The 21,627-nt window shown below is 40.3% G+C and overlaps 2 long non-coding RNA genes across 6 annotated transcripts; one reads left to right on the forward strand and one right to left on the reverse strand.

Moving 5' to 3' along the window:
* Positions 1-464: 464 nt before the first annotated feature.
* Positions 465-4,754, forward strand: LOC119026130. Of its 5 annotated transcripts, none has more exons than XR_005077047.1 (5): positions 465-762; positions 1,434-1,514; positions 1,703-1,763; positions 2,669-2,738; positions 3,584-4,754. It is a non-coding gene; the product is annotated as an uncharacterized LOC119026130 (long non-coding RNA). The 5 variants fall into 5 exon arrangements; XR_005077048.1 differs by lacking the exon at positions 465-762 and adding an exon at positions 774-1,303 and having other exon boundaries at positions 1,663-1,763; XR_005077045.1 differs by lacking the exon at positions 465-762 and adding an exon at positions 774-1,303 and having other exon boundaries at positions 2,646-2,738.
* A 3,810-nt stretch (positions 4,755-8,564) lies between these two features.
* On the reverse strand, positions 8,565-16,712 carry LOC119026132. Its single transcript, XR_005077049.1, has 3 exons — positions 10,838-16,712; positions 8,997-9,612; positions 8,565-8,706 (listed from the first exon to the last, which is right to left on the reverse strand). It is a non-coding gene; the product is annotated as an uncharacterized LOC119026132 (long non-coding RNA).
* Between the last annotated feature and the right edge of the window lie 4,915 nt (positions 16,713-21,627).

A 21,627-nucleotide genomic window follows, 5' to 3' on the forward strand; every position in this document is an offset into this window, starting at 1 on the left:
TATTGCCACATCATGCTTCTGCCATTATTTCAAGAGAGTTACACAAAAATAATATCAGTGATGCTGGTACAGACTCTACATGAAGGGTGATATGTAAAGTATCTTATGTCTTTCAAATGAAGGAAACTGGTAATATGTTATACACTACACTCACTTGCCTGACACTGGTTGGGTTTTTCAGGAAAGGACAGTCCACTATGTTAATGTAATAAAGAGGTATCTCTGTACTGAAACCATATACATTGAAACTATATTGTTATTCTCATCAAAAGCTCATTAAGAAAGACACAATTCAAATTCCACAAAATGTTAAAATATATAGAGGTCAAGCAGGGAAGGTGGACCCAAATGCATGTGGAAATTGAAAGCAGACTGGGGAAGAACTCAGATAACAGGTATTGGTACAAGACAGGTGTTGAGAGGAAATCAAGCAGGTGAGAAGAACAAGACACAGGAGGGCTATGGAAAAAGGGACCTATGGAAAAAGGGTCAGCCGGGCTGCTGACAGAGGAAGAGGGGTCGGCCCTGTTGGTCGAGTCTGATATGACATCAGCCGACCCAGGACTTTGAGGGGCGTCAGCCAACCTAGGAAGAGGCTCAGGTCAGATGATGTGTCTGCCAACCCAGAGACAGAAGAGTCAGCAGCCAACCCAGAGACAGCAGAGGTGTCTGCCGGGACCCCTGATGCCCAAACTGGAGAAGAGTCTGCCAGGATTCCCAGGACATGAGTCTGGGGCACTGGGCAGTCTTGGGTCAGGTCAGGTAAGCAGACACGGCTTGGGTGAGCTGGGCAGCCGAGTGGCATGACGTCTGAGGGAGTGACACTTTCTTTGGGAAGGCATATCTGATGGTGGCTCCAGGGAAGGATCTGGTAGAGAACTGGGTGGCTCAGTGTTACCCACCCAGTCAACTGGCTCGAGACTATTGGGCTCTAGAATGATGTGCAATAGAAATGAGACCAGGGAGCTGAATGACAGGGAGTCTGGATATGGTGGGAGGCCAAATTTTTTTGTGGGAGCATTTTTCAATGCCCGGAGGGTTCCCCATAGAAACCCACAGACAGGTAGAGTGAGGCAGAGAATCTCAGGTGAGGGGTTGATGGGCTGGAAAAACACTGGAAAGAGGGAAGGACTAATGAGGTAGATGCAGTGCAGTTGTGGAGGGAAAGCAGACTGGGGAAGAACTCAGATAACAGAGCTGCATTAATTAATCAGATACAAAACAGGTGTGGTTCAGGCTGGTGAGGATCACAAGAAAACAGAATGGTAAAGATGTGGGACCAGAGTGGCTTAAGTAGGCTCAGGTAAGTTGTTTCAGCATCAAAAGTTTTTTTTTTATTTATAAGTGCTACTATATTACATGTGTAAATCCAAGCTATTTACAGAAAAACTAAAAACAGGTCTAAATGGCTAAACGTGACATTCTTCCTCCAGAATAGCTTCAGAAAGTGTGCTTAGCCAGAGTCCATGGAGGCTGTCCCACTGAACAAGTACCCTGGTCTTCCTTGCAAACAGGTAAATAATTTACAACATTCATTAAATCCACATATTTCATCTTTTTATATCGACTGCCACTCAGCTGACATTACCACAGAACGGCAACTAACCCAGGATATCAGAAATAATTAAATGAACTAACACCAAACCACCCCCCTTGACTTAGTTTCTCCAGTTCACATCACTGATTATGTCACTGCCTGTAGAAAAAGGAGGAAGAGGAGCTATTTTCCCCCCTTATAGCCCCTGGAACACAAGATAGATATGGTAAGTACAAAACAAGATTCAATTATATTATGTGACGCACAAATAAACTTAATTAAACATGACAAGACTTGTGTGTGTTATTTAAGCCAAAATGATGTGATAGTTACCAAAATAAAATACAAAGATTTTTATGTCTGCAAATTAAATTGTGGAAATGTGGAGTATTGATTAACAAGACAACAAGCATGGTTAATTTATCAGTTTATAATGGATGAATCTGGAACAAATGGGGGAAAAACTCACCCACTTTGTCACAAGAATACTGGCACAAAGGCAAAAGACACCACAAAAGTTATATTTGCTCTTTGGATCTAGAGCCTGTTGGAAAGAGAAACTAGGATTTGTTTTGAATAAACAAATGCAAATGACATCACAAAAAGTGGAATGTTCCTTTCTTCAAGGAATGTAAGGTGCATTATATCAGTTTGCATGTGTGAATTGCATCGATAATCTCAGACACTAAAGCAGAGACAAGGCCATGAAACTTAGTTTGGATTAAGGTCTCATTTTCTTATCAAGATGGATGAAAATCTGTATATCCTGTAAGCTACAAATTCCATTTTATGTAGTCGGTTTATATTTGGAATGGATTGTCAGTGGTATCACCAATCATGATTTATTATTTCCTGAACAGCATTGCGTATAAGAGATAACACCAAAGAAAGGAAATTGTTTGGACAGCTGTTGTTACAACATCAGGTCAGTGATTCCTGATGCATACAGTAACACACTGCAGGTTTCCATGACAACAAACAGTAGCTGTCATGATTGCGCAGTAGTACTTCATAGCTCTTAGATGCTGTAGTTGTTAGCTTCACCCTTGCACATGTCTGTCTGAGAGTCATGAATGTAAGTGACGTCAGTGGAAACACTGGCTGTTAGCTGACTCAGCTCTGTCTCAACAGGGGGTCAAAGCCTTGTCTCATGGGAAGGAGTCTGGGATTGATCAGGTTCCAGGTTGTCTGCTCTAACATAGTAAGCAGGAAACCTGTTACTCACATTAGCCATACATGGTAATGATGACATCACTGGTTTAGGAAAACCTCCGCAGAAAATATGTGTTAAGACTATTGATGTTTGGTTAGTGAAATGATTCAGAAGAATGGCTTCTTTGATACATTTTTGTCAATTGTATTGCAATACAAAACTTGCTTTTGAAAAGAAACTGTAGCAATAAGAAAAGTTTATCTCTAGAGATCCTCACTACATTCTGCACAGGTTGCTGGTATTTCAGGTCAGGAGCTTCTTATGAGACAAACAGAACACACAAATTCCTCACTCTCATCAAACAAGGAGGGCTTTTGGAGCACATATAGCTTCTTGGACAAAGGCCTGTTTCAGAATAGAGAGAAATAAACTCCAAGTTTGTTTTAAACACATACACTACATGAGTGAATATGGTGCGTGGCTTTGCCAGGCTTGCTTTTGTAGGTTTAACGAAAAGAGTCCAGGTTCTCTTGATTCTGGTCGGATATACTTAGCTCATGATCTCTAAAGACTTGGGTGTTGTAAAACAAGTGCTCAAACAGCAAAGCAAATGTTATAAGCGGCTGCATATAAGGGTGTGAAGAGACATTTTGTTAGTGATTTACAGAAAGCTATAGTTATTCTTTAAACCAACACTAATGGCAGTCTGTCCAGCAGTAATTTACTCAAAAGCATGGCTCCCCCTATTCATATAGTCCAGCTGTTAACAAGCTATTTTTATTTCACAATTTTTAAACCTTGATCAAAGAAAAGTAGATTTAGTAATTGATATCCTGGCAATCAGTTACTATGTTCTTTCAGAGACTGAAACTTATCTTTTTCTCTTGCTTCAGGTTTATGGCAATCGGTGCCATTTATGGAGCAGAAAAAGATAGACTCAACCAGAGCCTCTCCGCCTGCCCTCCATTATTGAACAGCCTTAATTTCTGTCATTTGCCAAACCAACTGTGCAGGTGGCTTACTGCTTGACAAAGAGTTGAGTTAGATACAGATGTGTTATTTTGGGGAGAATATTTAATGATCAATGCTTCATATGCTGATATAGACTTAGGTTAATTTGTCTGAACGTACCACAAACACAGAGTTTTTCCTCATCTCATCAGGCCATCAGCTCCTGTCTGCATTCCTCTAGAGAAAGCTGGCTTGGAGAGAGGGATGAAAGGCTAGGATATGACTATGAATGGGAATAACCCACTCAGTAGTGCCCCTCCATGAAAACCACACTCAGGAGTCTTGTCATTGAAGCTTGAGCTGCTGTGGTATGGAAAGAAGGCCTTGAAGGGATAGATGAACTAGATTGACTACAAATAACTTAGTATGGGGCTTTAACAACCTCAGACTGAGGGACACTTACTCATACCTATGACTTTATTGGCTCACAGCGAGGCTGTAAAACATGCATGAGACAAACTAATTTTCCCATTGAGTATTTTGTCTTTCTCTGTTTCAGAGGTGTGCTTGATTTGTTGAGAGGGGCACCCGTGCTGACTACTTTTTCCTTGATGCAGGTAGTTTAAATGATATGCCTAAATTATCTCTGAGCTTGAGCATACTATTTACATCATATGAGTTTTTTTCTTTTATTCACATGTTACATAAATGATTTCTTGCTCTTCTTTGATCTCAATTGATGTCTAAGTGGTATTTTTCACACAGTCATTTGTGTAATTGTGTGAGAAAGTCTGTGTTGAAAAGACTTTGTGGTCATTGGAACTGTCACTGTTCCAGTAACTCTGCTGTTGTCTCTGTGAAATGTCAACATTAGTACAACACAGACAGTCTGCCTCTCCGCTCCACAATGGGACTGTTGTATCAGCATCAGAGACACGGCAAACTCTTTAAAGCTGGGACACTTTGGAATATATACACATTTATTTACCATGGCATTTTTTACCCAGTTTCCCCACTCCTCTCTACCCTCTAACCCTCTACTATGGCTGAAATGTGATATATGTTGAAATCAGAGACGACAGACAAATAATAAAGATGATTTTCAAGCACTCAGCCTGGAAATGTGCAACACCAATGGTTATTCAGTTCTGCACACCCTTCTCTTAATCTGTCCCCTCTCTTCTTATTCTCCCACACATCATCTTCCAGAAGGATCTGATACAGTACTTCTTTGACAGTGTGTTAATGAATCCATGCAGCAGCTGCGTCAGACATTGCCAGACTATACAGATATGAATTAAAAGATCAATGGCAACTTAAAAATGTTAGACCATATGTTTCAGATTAGGGTTATGTTTTCCATATGTCTTTTAGATAGGTTCAATCCCATCCCTGTGTTAGAGCTTTGCATGTATACATTTCTTCAGCATTAGCAAATAAGCCTGTTCCAGAGTTAATCTTTTTTTTTTTGACCAAATTCCCTTTTTTAAGTACATCTATCCTTCCACTGAAAGTCAGCAGAGGAGCTGTTTTGGGAGAAACAAAACAAAGGAAGTTTGTCCCAACAAATTAAAAATGTGATTATGGATACACACTTAATTTGGCTAAGCATGCTTTTCAAAACAAGCCCCTTGACTTTCACCCAGGAGATTGTTGTTCAGGTCCAGTGTGAAACCAGAAGTCAACAATTAGTTATTTTAATTTGCTAACATAGTTAAGTTAGGGTTAAGCTCACTTACATAATGTATTGTACGCTATTTTCTTAATGTAGGTAAACTGTCAATTGAAGTTACAAAAGTAACATATACAGTGTCTAGGATAAGTATTCACCCCCTTGGATGTTTTTCCCTTGTATTGCTTTTATTAGCGGAATCATGGTCAATATACAAAAAGAATTACAAAAAAACTCTTTAATGTCAAAGTGAAAACAGATTTTTACAAAGTATTGTAAATGTATTGAAAAAATATCATGTAAAATAAGTGATTGCACAAATATTCACCCCAAATGACTGATGTAATTTAACAATCCAACTGGTACTGTTATTCTCACAGTTAGTGAAGAGGAGATAACCCGAGAGCAGTGGATGTATGTCAAGTGACTGCAGTATAAAGACACTTGTGTCTGAAGGTCCAGTCACTGGTTAATCAGTATTTCTGTATTGTATTCCATACAATTACATCATGAAGACAAAAAAAAACACTCCAAGCAACTCTATGAAAAGGTTATTGAAAAGTATAAATCAGGGGATGGACACAAAAACATTTCCAAGTCACTGAATCTCCTCCCAAATTCAGTTAAATCCATCATTAAGAAATGAAGGGAATATGGCATATGTGTAAACCTGCCCGAAGCAGGCTGTCCTCACAAACTGAGTGGCCGTGCAAGGAGACTAGTCAGGGAGGCCACCGAGACACCTATGTCTACCCTGAAGGAGTTAGGAGATGGATCCAGGAATGTTTCCAAGCTTTTTAAACATAGTGACATAGGCTGTTTATTTTTTTTTATATATTTTTTTTCTTTACATTTTCATTTATTTATCAAGGAATAATGGATGGACTGTGATTAAAATCAAACAAACAGGGCGGGTTTTGCAAAGCATTTTTGCTGTGAAGCATCACACATGTTTGGTGGACTGTGAAACTTCACCTGACTTGGATGAACTACTCCTTTAATGTGTGAATTATAAGTACTCTTAGGAGAGGAATGTAACCAATATTTTCTTGTCCAATATTCCAAATATGTACCACCTGGGCCGTGTTCCAGAAAGGAGGTTCAACATCTCTGAGCCTAACCCTGAACTCTGAGTTAACTTACCCTGTGTAGCGAAACTCTTGAGATTTCAGTTCCAGAACAGCTGATCTGAGTTATGTAAGTCGACTCTGAGTATGTTAACTCTGAGCTGAGCTCATGCCTGACGACTAGTAAAAAGCCATCATCAATGGCGCTCCGATACTGTGATTCACCATGGCAACAGGGGAGAAAACAGGAAGCAGACATTTTCTGGGGAGCACGGCTGTGACCGTTAAAAAAATCACTGACAGAGTTTTAGATACGTCTTCTTTTCATTTTGGATTTAACATCACTTTCTTTTATATTAGCCTTTAAGGAAGTGGTTGAATGTTGTTCAATGTTTTGTTTTATTTAATTGAAATCGGCTGAAAATGAAATATAAAAACAGTTCTGAGTCAGGTCGCTGGGTGACCAGAGGAGCTGATCCCGAGTCAGTTCGCTGGGTGACCAGAGGAGCTGGTTCTGAGTCAGGTCGCTGGGTGACCGGAGGAGCTGGTTCTGAGTCAGGTCGCTGGGTGACCAGAGGAGCTGATCCCGAGTCAGTTCGCTGGGCAGCAAACTAGAAACATGGACTTTGAAATTACATTATTGGAAAAAATACAATAGGCTGTACTGATGGTTACTTTTGTTCCTCTGTGGGAAATAAAGAAAGCCAAATGAAATGTGAGTTAATTGTCTTTTTCTGGCTGCTGGAAGGTGATTGAATAACCTGCAAAGTGATTTATCTTTTATTCATTTATTTATTTATTTATTTTTAAAACAAAGAGGATTGTTCAGATCTGAGAGCATGTCAACGATGACGTGTAGCCTGATATTCGCTGTGCGACCAGAGAATATAAATGACGGACTGCTGTTCGGTTCAGTCCTCGTCAGGGAGTGAGAGCTCATCTAAATGAATCTAAATTCTCCTCCTGGTGTAAAACTATGTGAATTATTTCTGCTTCAACATGATCGGACTGAGAAGGAGAGGACAGCCTCTGTCAGGCAGCTCCGTCAGACTCAGGGTTTCTTCAGGTAAACCTGCCAGAGAGCAGGTTAGGTTCAAAGAGTAAGTTACTGCAGTAACAGACCCAGAGTTTAAGTTACCTGTCTTTCTGGAACTGAAAACTGAGTTTCTCTCATCTCAGGGTTAACAAACTCAGAGTTTTCACAAAACCCGCTTTCTGGAATAGCCCCCAGGTGAATCGAATGAGCAACCCTCCCATAACAAGATGCTGGCTCTATCCCTGAGCCACAGCCGCCTAAATAGAGCAACATATGTCTTGTTTATGTATTTCGAAGAACACACACTACTTTTTGTGTCTTGGAACATTTGTTAAGAGCCTGATGATTTACTTTTGATTTTAAGCAAATTATTTCATTCCATGTTTGGAAAATTCTGATACATTTACTATAATTACTTCTCAGGAAAGAGTGGCATAGCTTATATTTAAGCATCAACCTACTGGGTACATTGTTGCCAGTGAGTGAAACAATAGAGGGCCTTCTAACAGGATCCATGATACAATTTCCCTGTGGTTCTTGGCTGGACATCTCGTTTTGTCTGCTGACCTCTTAAAGTCTCTGTGTACTCAAACATGTTTGTGTGTGTGTGTGTTTGCACAGGAGCATGTGTGTATGTGTGTGGCATTGATAGAACACAAGCCAGTTTCAGCCTGATCTTTTATAAGATCTTTGACCTGGTATTAGGGCTCTACCCACTCTCCTCCAGACATCAGACATGTTTTGGTGCCCAGTGTTTGTCAGAGCTTTTTGCCGCAGGGGCACTTGGCACCAGGAGACGTCGGCTGGGGTGAGTAGAGACGCTGAGGAACTCTAGCGATGCTCAGTGAGAGAATGAACATTCTTATCCTTAATCCTCCCCAAAGTAAACTTGACTATCAGATTTGCCCTGGCCTAAGGATACTGTGCACCAGACAGGACGTTAATACCTCCTCCTACTTCCTCAGATAAGTTAATGTGCTCTAATTTCTAATTGGGATGTTTTTCAACTTAAACAGACCTCGAATAGATTTGGACTGCTTTTTAAGGGGGAAGGTTGTTCATTAGTTATTTCCCCATGTGTAGAAGTTACAGTGCACGTAAAGAAAATATATGAGTTTAAACAATACAGTATATTTTACCATCTGGGGTGTAAAGTGGGTTTGAATGCAGGGAGAAGACTGCATAAAACTGGTGTTCCAGATTTTCAAGGACCTGAACACTGGTCTTGGTGTAGCATGCTGGCAGTGGGAGCTGCACTGCAGAGAATCAGCCAACATGGAACCACATAAACTGGAGACAGGCATACAGAAAAAAAGCTCTGGTTCTGGATCTCTGTCCATTTAGGGGTGTAACAACATATCATGGCATATTTAACTTCATCATACAAAAATGCAACACTATGTTGGAGCTAAAAACTAGTCACATCTTTAATAGAGAGGTGAAGTCCTACCCCTTCTGAAATTGTACAGCAGTCAATGGTGAGAGACAGATCATTTTTGTCTCTCACCACTGACATCATTTCGCAATCATTTTGAACAAGAAAGTCATAGTTTGAGGTAGTTTGATAGTAAAGTACCTACATCGTCTCGCTCAATATACACTGAGGTGCTGTCACCTCTGCACAGAAAAGCAGGTTCATCAGTCTCTCGATCTGTGATGAACACGAGGGCAGTCGGTGTGGTCTCTGCAGCTTTAATCAGCCTCTCAGCTCTCAGCTCAAAGCAGTCTCTGCTCAATCTTCAGGGTTTCCATGTAAAAGTCAGTTTTGTGAGCTAACTAATATGCAGGAATGGCTTTATAAGGTTCTGGTTATAGGTTAACAAATCTTGTCTTATTTTTGTTTCTATCTGCGATTTTCTCCTATTTTGTTAGTACCCACTGATTTGTGGGATTCACCAATGTTTTCTTATTTCTACTCTTTTTTTGGTGACAAAAACATTTGTTTACACAATCCACAATTTGTTTGTCTAATGCAAGGAAACATTGTTAAATTATAGCAAAATGAAAAAACACTGCTTCTAGATGCTTTGACAAACCAGGCCCCAGTGAGAGAGGGCGTTTGTAGAGGTCACACAGATGTGTTTGATGAGATAGACGAACGGCTGCTGAGTTGCTTCGGATTGCCACGAGCACTGCTTATGGATTTGTGCAAAAACCTGGAGCCTCAGTTTAGGCGAAACATATGCCGGTCAAATCCTGTGAGAGATATGAGAGACGTCAGGCATTTCACACAGTCCTCTTTCAGCCATGCACTTACAAGAGTACTGAAAGCAACAACATCATTCATGCCATTGTACAGTATTTTTGATGTTCCTGTGACACCATTGCTAACGCTTTGGAAGATCACACCTTTACTCTGTTTTATTTGATTTAACAAGAACTCAGTTGTATTGCTGATGACATTCTTCATCTTCTCACTATCGTTTTTTGGCAGCATCTCTCCAATTGCTGTTTTAGTGTCAGCTGTTTGAACACTGAACTACACCTGCCCTTACATGGTGTTTAGCATGCATTACCTATGCTGATTACAAACAATTGGCCACATGACTCAAGTTCAAGATCATAATTCAGCAACCCTTGGTTAGAGCAGATTCAGATTGTAAGAAGGTAACAAGAAAGATGAGAAAATATTGATAATTAATAATAAGTGTAATAATAATAAGGTTTCTGCAATCTGATTTCCAAATGTGATTCTAATCAGGATTATAGAGTTTTAATATTACATATCAAAACATTACTGTCATGCCTAAGAAGAAATAAATCATCTATCATAGTTTATTTTCATTCAAACTGGGATACAAACATAATGAAACATAACTCTCGATCATGTATCATGTAAGTCATAAGGTGACCATGTCTTTTCACTGCTGCTAATACTCAGGATCAAACTGAGTGAATAATTAAAGCATCTAAACCCTGTGTGTGATGATTTGTATTGCGGTGTGTGCATGTTCTGACCTATACTTCACACTGAATGGATTCTTCTATTGTTTCAGTGAGTATAATGAACTCATGGATAGACTGTATGTGTCTGCACAGGTACAGTATGTGTGTGAGAATCTATAAGCCTGCATCATTGGCTGACAGGGCACTTAGAGTTATTTGTACCAGCAGCTGTGCATGAAGGGAATGTTATTCTAAAGCCTGACCGTGGAATGCACTGTTCAAACACTATAGTCCTACTGACACTCTGTACTGCATTCCCTTCAAATGCTGATTGAAAACATCAGGGTAACACTTAAATAGTATGAATTGTAGTATTTTATTCATGTTTGTTCATATGTGTGAATTGAACTGGTCTATACAGTAAATGAAAACAGCTCACATGTCAGGGAGTGTTATCTACTAGTATTTCAAAAAACATGCATGTGTATACATAATAATGTACCATAATATAACTGTCAAAGACAGATCTACATACTCTGAGCCATCAATCTCTGAGTGTTGCCACATAAGGGAGGTTTGTGGTTGTGTGGCTTAGGTGTAGAGGATCACATTGGTTAGCTTGGACTAAAGGCTGGATAAGAAAGGACGTAGAGAAACAGGTGTGTTGGAAATGTTCACTCAGTCAAGAACCTCTCCAGACATCAGGAAAGCTGACATAGCAGAGCATAGTCATGATTAAAAGGAACCAAACACAAAACACAAAAGCTACTGGGTGCACCCGTGATGTTCTCCCTCAACTGGCTGCAGTCAGTCAGCTGGGAGACTATATAATGGGGTTGCAGTTCCGCTGCTCAGTTGGCTGTGTGTTCCAGGGAGTCAACACCATCAACTGGCTCTCTGCGTTTTCTGTTTGGGGTGAAAATCTGGATTGAGTGTTTGAGCTTTCTTTCTTTTGGACAGTTTCTATACATTTTGATCAGTTACTCCAACTTCACCTTTGGTTTTTGGGTCCAATGTTTTTTGTTCATCTATCATTTTGATAGAATTAGAGTGCGGACAATTTATATACATTTTGTTTCCCCCCTGATCAGTAACTCAAACTTCACCTTTGGTTTTTGGGTCCAATGTTTTTTGTTCATTTCTCAGTTTGATAGAATTAGTGGCTGGCAGCGGGTTGTATTCCCAGTTTGCTATTAACCTTTTGTGATTTGTGCAGTGCGCTGTTAGTTCCTGTCCTGTGACCCCTGTCTTTCAGGTACTGTTTTCTGGGGAAATGTAACACTAGGGCCTTTGCCAATCAAAGATAAATGTGATGTTTTGGGGCATTTGAGAAAACAACTGATGCTGTCCTTTGTCTCGGGATGACAGTCTTCTACTTCACCATATCTGTAAAAGATATGCCTCTTTCACATTTTTAGGGAGGCACAATATATAATAGGAAATATGGAAAATTATCATAATCTGCTATTCATTTGTGTTAGTGAAATTCTAGCCCATAAATAGAGCTGCAAGTGTAGCATCCCATCTACAATCTGTAATACAGTAGGTGTGTGTTTGGAGCTTGAAAGTTGGTTTACAGTATGAAATCTACCAATCATTGGAAGGAAGGAAGGAAGGAACAGAAAGGAATAATAATAATAATAATAATAATAATAATAATAGCCAATAATAATAGTAGGAACTAAGGAACCAACTAAGGAACAAAGGAAGGAACAAAGGAAGGAACAAAGGAACTAAGGAACCAACTATGGAACAAAGGAAGGAGCAAAGGAACAATGGAAGGAACTAAGGAACCAACTATGGAACAAAGGAAGGAACAAAGGAACAAATAAAGGAACTAAGAAAGGAACAAAGGAAGGATCGAAGGAAGAAGGAATGAAAGCAAAGAACAAAGGAAGGGACTAAAGAACTGTAACGCTAACAATGACCTGTGGGTATTCTGTTGGTGTCGTAATTACAGTTTGTGCAGTACAGTATGTGTAAAATGGCTGCAACAGTTAATGTGTTTACATGACACTCCAGAAAACCAAATTACTGTGTTAGACTGAATATGATCGGATTTTTAAGATGCATGTATACGTCTTAGTCTGACTAAAATCGGACCAGATCGGATTTCTCATAGTCGGATTAAAACACCTAGATTACTCAACTGCTAGTCGCATTACTCGTGCATGTATACATTCTATCAGATTGGATTTGGATTTTGTGTTCTGCACAGGCTCGAGATTTTTTTTCCCGGGGCCGTGAGCTGAAAGTAGAAGGACAGTGGCAGTGGCAGCTTCTTTCCTCCAAAATCACTGCAAGCAAGAGTGCTATACTGTGCATCTAGTTTGTGTAATTATCATGTGCACCATATATGAAATGTACAAAGTTGTAGCTTCTTCTTGCTCTTCGTATGCCATCTTTCTCCAATGATGAGTTTGTTGTTGCTGGTGATGTAAAGAGGTCAGCCGGAGGCGGCTCTATTACCACTAGTTATGCTCTATCGCCAGATGCATGAAGTCGTGACCGTGCCCTTACAAAATGCTGCATCTTTTGAATGTCTTGCCCTAAAATTTTCTGGTCCCCAGCCTCTGTTACTCTTACTTATCTACCGTCCTCCCAGTTCATCTTCTGTTTTTATTAGTGAACTCTCTGAGCTAATTATGTCTGTCTGTCCTCTGTACCCTGCTGTTTTACTTGTTGGTGATCTGAACATTCATGTTGACTCTAAACATTGCCCATTTGCTGCTGAGTTTTTAAACCTGCTCCATGCACTAGATTTCTCGCAGTTTATTAACTTTGCTACTCACACAAAAGGTCATACACTTGACCTTGTCTGTTCTTCTGGCATATCTCCCTCCAACCTTCATGGCTTGGACCTTGCAGTCTCGGACCACAAGGCCGTCCTCTTTAATATCGAACTCCCTGCCCCACCTCAGCGTCTACATGCATCTCGTACTATAACCTGCAGGAATCTCAAGAACATAAGTATACCGTCTGTACTGGACATGTTGGACACTCAGCTCAGCAGTGATTACATCCTCTCATCAACAGACGATCTGGTCTCAACATATAATACCCTCCTCTCTGAAACACTGGATCACCCTGCCCCACTTACATCATGAAATGTGTCTTTCTGCCACTCTGCACCATGGTTCACAGCTGAGCAACGCAAAATGAAAGCCGCTTGTCGCCAACTAGAGCATCTCAGCAGAAAAACTGGCCTAACTGTTCATGCCTTAGCCTACAAAGACTATGTTTCCACCTACAAAGAAGCACTGAATCATGCCAAGAACACCTACTACTCTTCTATAATTTCTAAAGGACAAGGTAACCCCAGAACCCTCTTTCGCACCATCAATAACCTACTCCAACCGGCTAAACAATTCCCACTGGCTGCCTCCACTAAACTGTGCTGTGACTTCATGGACTTCTTCGACAGTAAAACTACTAACATCTACCAGCTGCTACACCATGCAACATCTCAATTTAATGCTTTCACCACCCCCTGCCCTTTTCCTTTCTGTTGTTTTTCAGCCTTCTCTGCTGTAGATGAACAGTTTGTGTCTGACCTCGTCACAAATTGCCCACTACGTGCCTTCTGGACCCCATGCCCACTCCGCTGACTAAATCCTGTCTGCCTGTGGTCTGCTCCCTCCTGACAAAAATCATTAATACAACTCTCCTGTCTGGTTCTGTTCCCACCTGTCTAAAAACTGTCGCTGTCACCCCAATACTGAAAAAAAAACTGGAACTTAAACAACTACAGACCAATTTCCAATCTCCCTTTTCTCACCAAACTCACACAGTTGTTTGTCAGCTACAGGTCCATATGTCAGGCAACAACCTATGGGAAGAGTTTCAATCCGGTCTAGGGAAAAACATAGTACAGAAACTGCACTAACTAAGCTCATTAATGACCTGCTTTTAACCGCTGACTCTGGTCACCTGAACATACTCATCCTCCTGGATCTCACTGCTGCCTTTGATACTGTCTGTCACACCCTTCTGCTGAACCAACTAGAAACATTGATTGGCACCAATGGCACCCCTCTTTCATGGTTCAAGTCGTACCTCACAGCCAGACAACAGTTTGTGTCAAGTAGCAGCTTTAAGTCGCTCACATCTCCCCTTTCTCATGGTGTTCCACAGGGCTCAGTTCTTGGCCCATTACTTTTCATCATTTACATTCTCCCTCTTGGTCACATCGTCCCCCGGCATGGACTCAACTTTCACTGCTATGCTGATGACACACAACTATACATTCACTCGAAACCGTCTGATACTCTACCGCCATCCAACCTGATTGACTGCCTTCATGAGATCAACAACTGGATGAACTGCAACTACCTCAAACTCAACCAGGAAAATCTGAAGTCATCCTCATTGCTTCCCCAGCCACTTTCAGCAAAACCTCCCACCTGAGCTTCTCCTGGTTTTATCACATCCTCTGTTGCTGAAGTTAGAAACTTAGGTATCACCTTTGACTCTACCCTCTGCTTTGAATCACATATCAAAAACATAAAAAAAAAAAACTGCCTTCTTCCATCTTAAGATCATCTCCAGACTCTGCCCCTCTCTATCTCACTCTGTCACAGAAACACTCATTCATGCCTTCGTTACATCCAGACTGGATTACTGCAATAGCCTTCTCCTCGGATTGCCCAACCAAAGACTATAAAAACTTCAGTATGTCCAAAACTCAGCTGCCGGAGTCCTAACTCACACCCGGTCCTAGGAACACATCACCCCCACCCTTCAGCACCTGCATTGGCTCCCAGTCCAATACTGAATGACTTTTAAAACATTTCTTGTGGTTTTTAAATGTCTTCATGCACATCTCCTCTCCATTCCCCCCCTTTAGACTATGCTCTATGGGTGACAGGGCCTTCAGTGTCGCTGGCCCTACACTGTGGAGTGCACATCTATTACTACTTTTAAATCACAACTGAAGACTCACCTTTTTAAAATCGCTTACCCTGATGATTTGTAATGTTTTATTTGTTTTATGTATACTTTAATTGTATATTTCATTTTGCTGCTTGACTACTGTTTGTTTCTGTAAAGTGTCCTTGAGTGACCTGAAAGGCGCTTATATATATAAAATGTATTATTATTAGTTGAAATGGGTTCAGTGCCACCCATTGTACCGGGGTATAACATGCTTCTGCCAATAATTCGATTTTCTCACCAGCATGTATACTCGGACAGTTGCAGTTGTCCGATTGAGTAACATAGTCGAACTATGGCTGTAATGTGACTAAGTATTGAGTACTGACTATGTGACTAAGTACTGAGTGTGTTAGTTCATGTCCTTTGTTCTGCAGTTAAATGGTGTTGAGTTAACAAAGATGATAAAAATGTTGGCACTGTGAGTGAAGGGGTGTTTGCCTGGAGACACTTCCCGTCTGTTAAGCTGTTCTTGCATGTTCAATAAATGGTGAATCTCTGGCTAGAGCTAGCAAAACTACACTCTGCCTACTCCTCATTGCTGTGCCGCTACAGAACAAAGTAACAAAGAAGTGAACTAAGGAGCTGAGGAACAGAGGAATAAAGGAACTAAGGAAGAATCTAAGGAACAAGGGAACAAAGCAAAGAACAAAGGAAGAAACTAAGGAACAATGGAAGGAACAAAGATACATTCTGTCCAGGGAATAGAAGCTGTGAAACCACTGCTGGTGAGTACGAAGAAATTGTAGATCCAGTGTTAAGGCATTCTGTGAGGAGGGTTAGTTTTAAACGTGTCTAGATCCTTATGGGTAAATTGTTGGGAAACTGTTTAAGCTGAGTGTTATCGGTCAGTTTCAGCCAAGCAAGTTGTAGCAAATAAGCTTAATTGCAGGGCAGAGCTAAGCCTACATGAGGTAAAACAAGCACATATGGGCTAGTCACTACAGCATCAGGACAGCTGAACAAAGACTTAGGGAGTCTCTCTGTGGGAGTCTATCAAGGAAGTCCAAGTAATTCAATGCCCTCTACAATGTTAGCAGGATCTGGTCTTCATGGACCCAATGAAAGTCCCGGTCCAAGCGCTGGTCATCTCCCGCCTGGACCTCTGCAACTCACTCTTGGCTGGATTCCTCCAGTCTATTTTTTTCTTTTTTAGTTTAGTGTTTTGGTTTCTTTCTTGTGATAAATGTACTTATTTTAAATTGCTTTTGACAAAAGTGTCTGTTAAATGAAATTAAAAAATGAAATTAATGGAAATGGAACTAAGAAAGGAACTAAGGGAGGAACAAATTAACTAAGGAAGAGAGTGCAGAAGGAACAAAGAAAGTAACAAAGGTATGAAGGAAGGAACTAAGGAACAAAGGAAGGTACAAAGGAACTAGGAAAGGAACAAGTGAATTCAGGAAAGATCTAAGGAACAAAGGAAGGTACAAAGGAACTGGGAAAGGAACAAGTGAACTCAGGAAGGGACAGGAAGGAACTAATGAAGGTACAAAACCCACAATCCTGATTCAGTGAATTTTGAGATCTCTTAAATTATGACTAGGGGTGTTTTTCCTAACTTTAACATCGCTTGCTGGTTATTTGGTCATTATTATTTTATACTATAGAAACATTGCATTCTTTAAACAATGTTTTCAGTGGCTTTAAATGCTTATATGGTATAGAGATGTAAAGGCAATTTCACACCACGGTAATAGTGTCCAAAATTATCATGGTTATTGGTATACCGTGGTATTTTAAAAAAGTCTTCAAAATGTTGAAAAAACACTGATACACTGATAAATCAAAATAATGTCACCAAGATTTATATTCAAATAGATTTATTATATATTAAAATAGGTCAAATCCAAAACCATAAAAAAATGCTGCAAAACCAACATTAAACAAGTATAAAAGAATGTATCACTCTTTGTATCACTGGCTTTTTGAGATGAGGCAGCCTGTTTTTGAAACGTGTCCTTTTTTAATGTCTGCGTTACAGAGGTAGATTGATATGTAGTGGCAGCAGAACTCGATTGGCCAGCAGACCCTCTCTGTGAAGATAATGAATAGAAAATGTCATTATTAATTATTACTGTCACTGTTACTTAATACTAAGGGTGCAACCAACAGATCACAAAACTCACAATTTAGATGATATCATTTTTGTGAAAGAGGTTGGATACTTTTTTTAGACTAAAACAAAAAGGATTATTGTTGAATGAATTATGAATACTCTATTTTGGCTCTTATCTCTATCTAGATACGTGTTATATTCACCATTTTATATTATTCTTTATGTATAGTCTATTCTACAAATAATCAACAAGTACTATATATTTCTGATTTATATACATATACATATATACTTATATATATTGGCTGTCTGTCTCTCTGTCTGCCTGCTAGTCTGTTGTCAGTGGACTCGGTCCATCTGATTGGTCAGGTGGCTGCTGAGCCACAGGTAGACGCTGCTCCGGTGAATGGAGCTGAGATGAAAGTCAGTCATCTCAGTCAGTTTGTGTCCACTAACTCAGTCCACCCAGTATGTGTTTGTCTCAGATCCTCCTCACTGCAGCTCTGCATCAATATTTGGGGAATTATTCGGTCGACTTTAAAAAGTGAAATCTGCAATCAATAAGTGGTTCAGATAATGTGCCAAATCACTGATCAGCTTTGTTCAGTTATACCACTATCTGGTGTGTTTACATTAGTGACACCAGCAAATTAAAAAAGCTTCAAACTTGACATATATACATCATGCACCCAAGCTTAAGGTTAGCTTATCTTGCATGCGCTGAACAGTTGAGGGTGATGGTCGCGTAAAAAATTTGTTGCCGCCCCTCACAACAACTTTCTTCTCACAGCTCCTGCAGATAGGGCTGCCATCCTCGACCAGCTGTCCCTGAGCATTCTTATAATAACCAGAATATGCCCAGACTTCAGATTTGGTTTCCTTGAAGGCAGAAAAATGCCTTGAGCACCGCTACTGTCATGTCTTCTTCACTACATAACAAGCGCACGTTGCGCGCTGCACCTGCATAGTGAGACTTAGATAAAGTATCTCGCAAGTTTTCCACACTGAGGTTACCGTGGTAATTAAAACTTAAATGGTAACCTTCACCGTCAGGAAATTTACCATGGTTTACCGTGACACCGGTAACCATTACATCCCTAATATGGTACAAGCAGTGTTGGGTATGTTACTTTTAAATATAAAGTAAGTAAAATTACTTATAGTTACTTCTTCCAAAAATTAAGAAAAAAGAAAAAAAAAGAACAGAACTGCACAGACAGGTACCTACACAGAACCTTCAATCTGTGTCACAGGTTTTTGTGAAGCTGGAGCAGAAAAATCCAGTTTTAGCTGCTTGGATGGCTCTGTGTCCTTCTTTGTTAGCGGAGCTCATGTTAGCCACACTGGCCTGCTATCATCACCAACAGTGTCAACAACAAGGTTTTTGCCCACTAGTTTTGTAGAAGTGTGTGCCGTTAAGAGATGCTTCATTAGACTAGAGTTGCTTACAACGGACGTGGACAAACACTTCGCTCTGGGACATAACGAACACTTCACATGTACATTCTTGCCTTTTACCTCAAGGAGATTAAAGTAGTGTCTTTACTTCCACTTTGAAAACGCCAACTTTCCCTCCGCTGCAGCTTACCTCTAGTTTGTGTGTGTGAGGCTGCTGTGAGCCTGTGTGGTTTGTATGTAAACTGAACATTGCCTCTGATTGGCTTACAAACTCTTACTCTACCTCAGCCAATCATCATCACTTATGTGTTGGTCTGGCCCCTCCCTCCTCCCTCCAGTGGCTGAGAGCCAAATCGGATTACAACAGCTGCAATGAGTAGTTTCAGTTTATAAAGCACCACATTTAATTGTCGGTAATGGTAACAGTGCTGTAATGATGGAAATAGTAATTAGTTAGATTACCCGTTACTGAAAAATTGGCCGTTAGTAACGCTGTTTATTTTAACACCGTTATCACTGGGTACAAGAGCTCCTGTATTTATAATGTGTAATTACAAATAATGCATACCTGTACACGTTGATTCCAAGTTTATCCATCTGCTACCTCAAACTCATTTATTTCATGAACTGTCCCAAAAAAGGCTGTGCACAATCATTGCTGTAAATCAGGAATCTTAAGGTATTATAAATGTTTAATTAGAGCACAAGGTGATGCTGAACAGTTCATAATCCAAACAGCTTTTTGCAATGAAAAAAAGATGAGGAAATTTATGAAGATATGTGTTACCTTTTAAACAAGCAGAGTATTTTTTTCCAAAGAGTGTGGAATTATTCAATCAACTTTAGGGAGAGGGAGATTTTCTTCTCAATTAGAATTATCCAAGGACTCAACAAGTTAAAAAGGCTAACACATTTACAGGTTTATTAAAGATCATGTATCATCAACCTTATAATCCAACAAAAACATCCGCTGTCCAGCCTGGATTTGATTGTCATCTCTGGATCCCTTGAAACTGCAATGCAGCCAGATTTTATTATCATCCTCATCTGTGCTCCATTAAATATCTGCAATTTCCTTCCGCAAGGCATGGGATTTCTATTTTGATATGCGTTCGGATTTAGAAGTGTGTGTGTGTGTGTGTGTGTGTGTGTGTGTGTGTGTGTGTGTGTGTGTGTGTGTGTGTGTGTGTCAATGTGGCATTTATTCAAGGTTAATAGTCCCAATGCTCTCCCAACAGGGAAGTCTGCAAGTCATTATCCAATCTGGGCTGTAGACTAACTAACAACTAGATTTCTCCTGAGAACAGAAACAGCACATATTCATGGCATATATTTCATATACACAAAAAAGACACCTCCTCTGAGTCAGTGCCCATGGTTATTTGAGCTCCATTCCCTCTGTAGATTCATGTTTATTCTCTTGTTTGTTTGGTGTGTGCTGGTACTGGTCGCATGGTAATCATTCAATATTTCTTAAAATTACCATTTTTTGAGCCAGTCTGTATACATCTAACAACTACCTGGTGAATCACTGGTGAATAAAAAGATACATCTTCATTTTGTGTTGCAAGTGATTTGTCACATAAAACAATTCACAACAGTGCCAGTTTAATGGCTTCCTATTTCTTCAAAGATCATTTTGTTATTGTTCCACAGCTTCCCTCATACATTTCCAGGCTTTCACTGCACTAAAACCATTAGCATATCAGTTACAAAAGTGCACATGGAATGGATATGGGATACAGTGTGGTCTCAGTGAGTCAATCCTATACCCAAGATAAATCAGGCAACATTCTATTCTCCCTTTTTGTTCAAAACTAATACAATGCAGGAATGTGCTTTGTCCTGCTGAGTCTGGGGATGTGGCTCATTGCAATATGCTCTGCTGAAGTGGTCACAACTCCACCCACATTATACACCACCTAACTGAATTACAGTATATTCAGTTTTCCCTTAAATCTGTCAGATACAGATTTGGAGGTGAACGTTTAAACAGATACATTTGATGAACTCTTGTGGTGTGGTTACAACCTGTGGTGTAGCCATGACCTGTTGGTGCTATTTGTCCATCTAAATAGTTGAAATGTGAGTTGCAGAGTTTTGGGGATATCAGCTGTAGCGAAGTCTGCCTTCTCTGAACTATAATGGTCCTAGATGGCACTCAGTCTGTGGTGTTCAAAGCGCCAGAAAACACATTCTCAAAACTCAACAGCAGTGTCTCTTAGCAGCAACCATGACTTGGTTAATTAACAGGCCTTGTTGTGTGCAGCTTCATGTGGGAACTATTTCTATTTTACCCAAGTCCACCTGCCAGCAGATACTGGTAAAGTAAGCTACTACGGATGGATGAGAGCCTAGCTAACTGCTAGTGAATGTTACCACTGAGCTGAGGGTGACACCATTAATGTACAACAAATAGCTCCTATATTACACTGCTCACAACAATATTGTGGCAAAACCTGCCATTCCAAAGCCAAGTAACATTTGTTTTGCACTAGCTTGTCGCATGTGGAGGGGCAGTCCACAGTTGTTCACCAGGCCTGTCCCCTCTGCCTAGCCCAGAGACACAGCTTTGTGCTCGCTTGGCATGCCATCCATTTCAGCCACCTCAGTTATAGCAGTAGCTAGCAGTAATAAGCTAGCTAAGGTTAGCTTGCTTGTTTAGCTTGGTGTTGGCTGAATATGTTGAGAAGATGAGTGTTTGCTCGCCACACCTGTTCACAAAGTGCTCACTCTGATGACCAACACTAAATATGATCAGGTAATTAAATAGTACGCGTTCTGCTGCCACCATCTGCTAGCTAATTTGGTAAGAAGACCTCAATAGAGCCTATAGTCTGCCCTAAAACAAGTTTTTTCTCTCAACATAGTATCTGCTATGCTTCACAAAGCAAACAGAACAAGTAGGATTTGAAAGTCCCACATGTTCAGGTCAT

The sequence above is a fragment of the Acanthopagrus latus genome, chromosome 9 (assembly GCF_904848185.1).
Source record: "Acanthopagrus latus isolate v.2019 chromosome 9, fAcaLat1.1, whole genome shotgun sequence".
NCBI classification, from domain to species: domain Eukaryota; kingdom Metazoa; phylum Chordata; class Actinopteri; order Spariformes; family Sparidae; genus Acanthopagrus; species Acanthopagrus latus.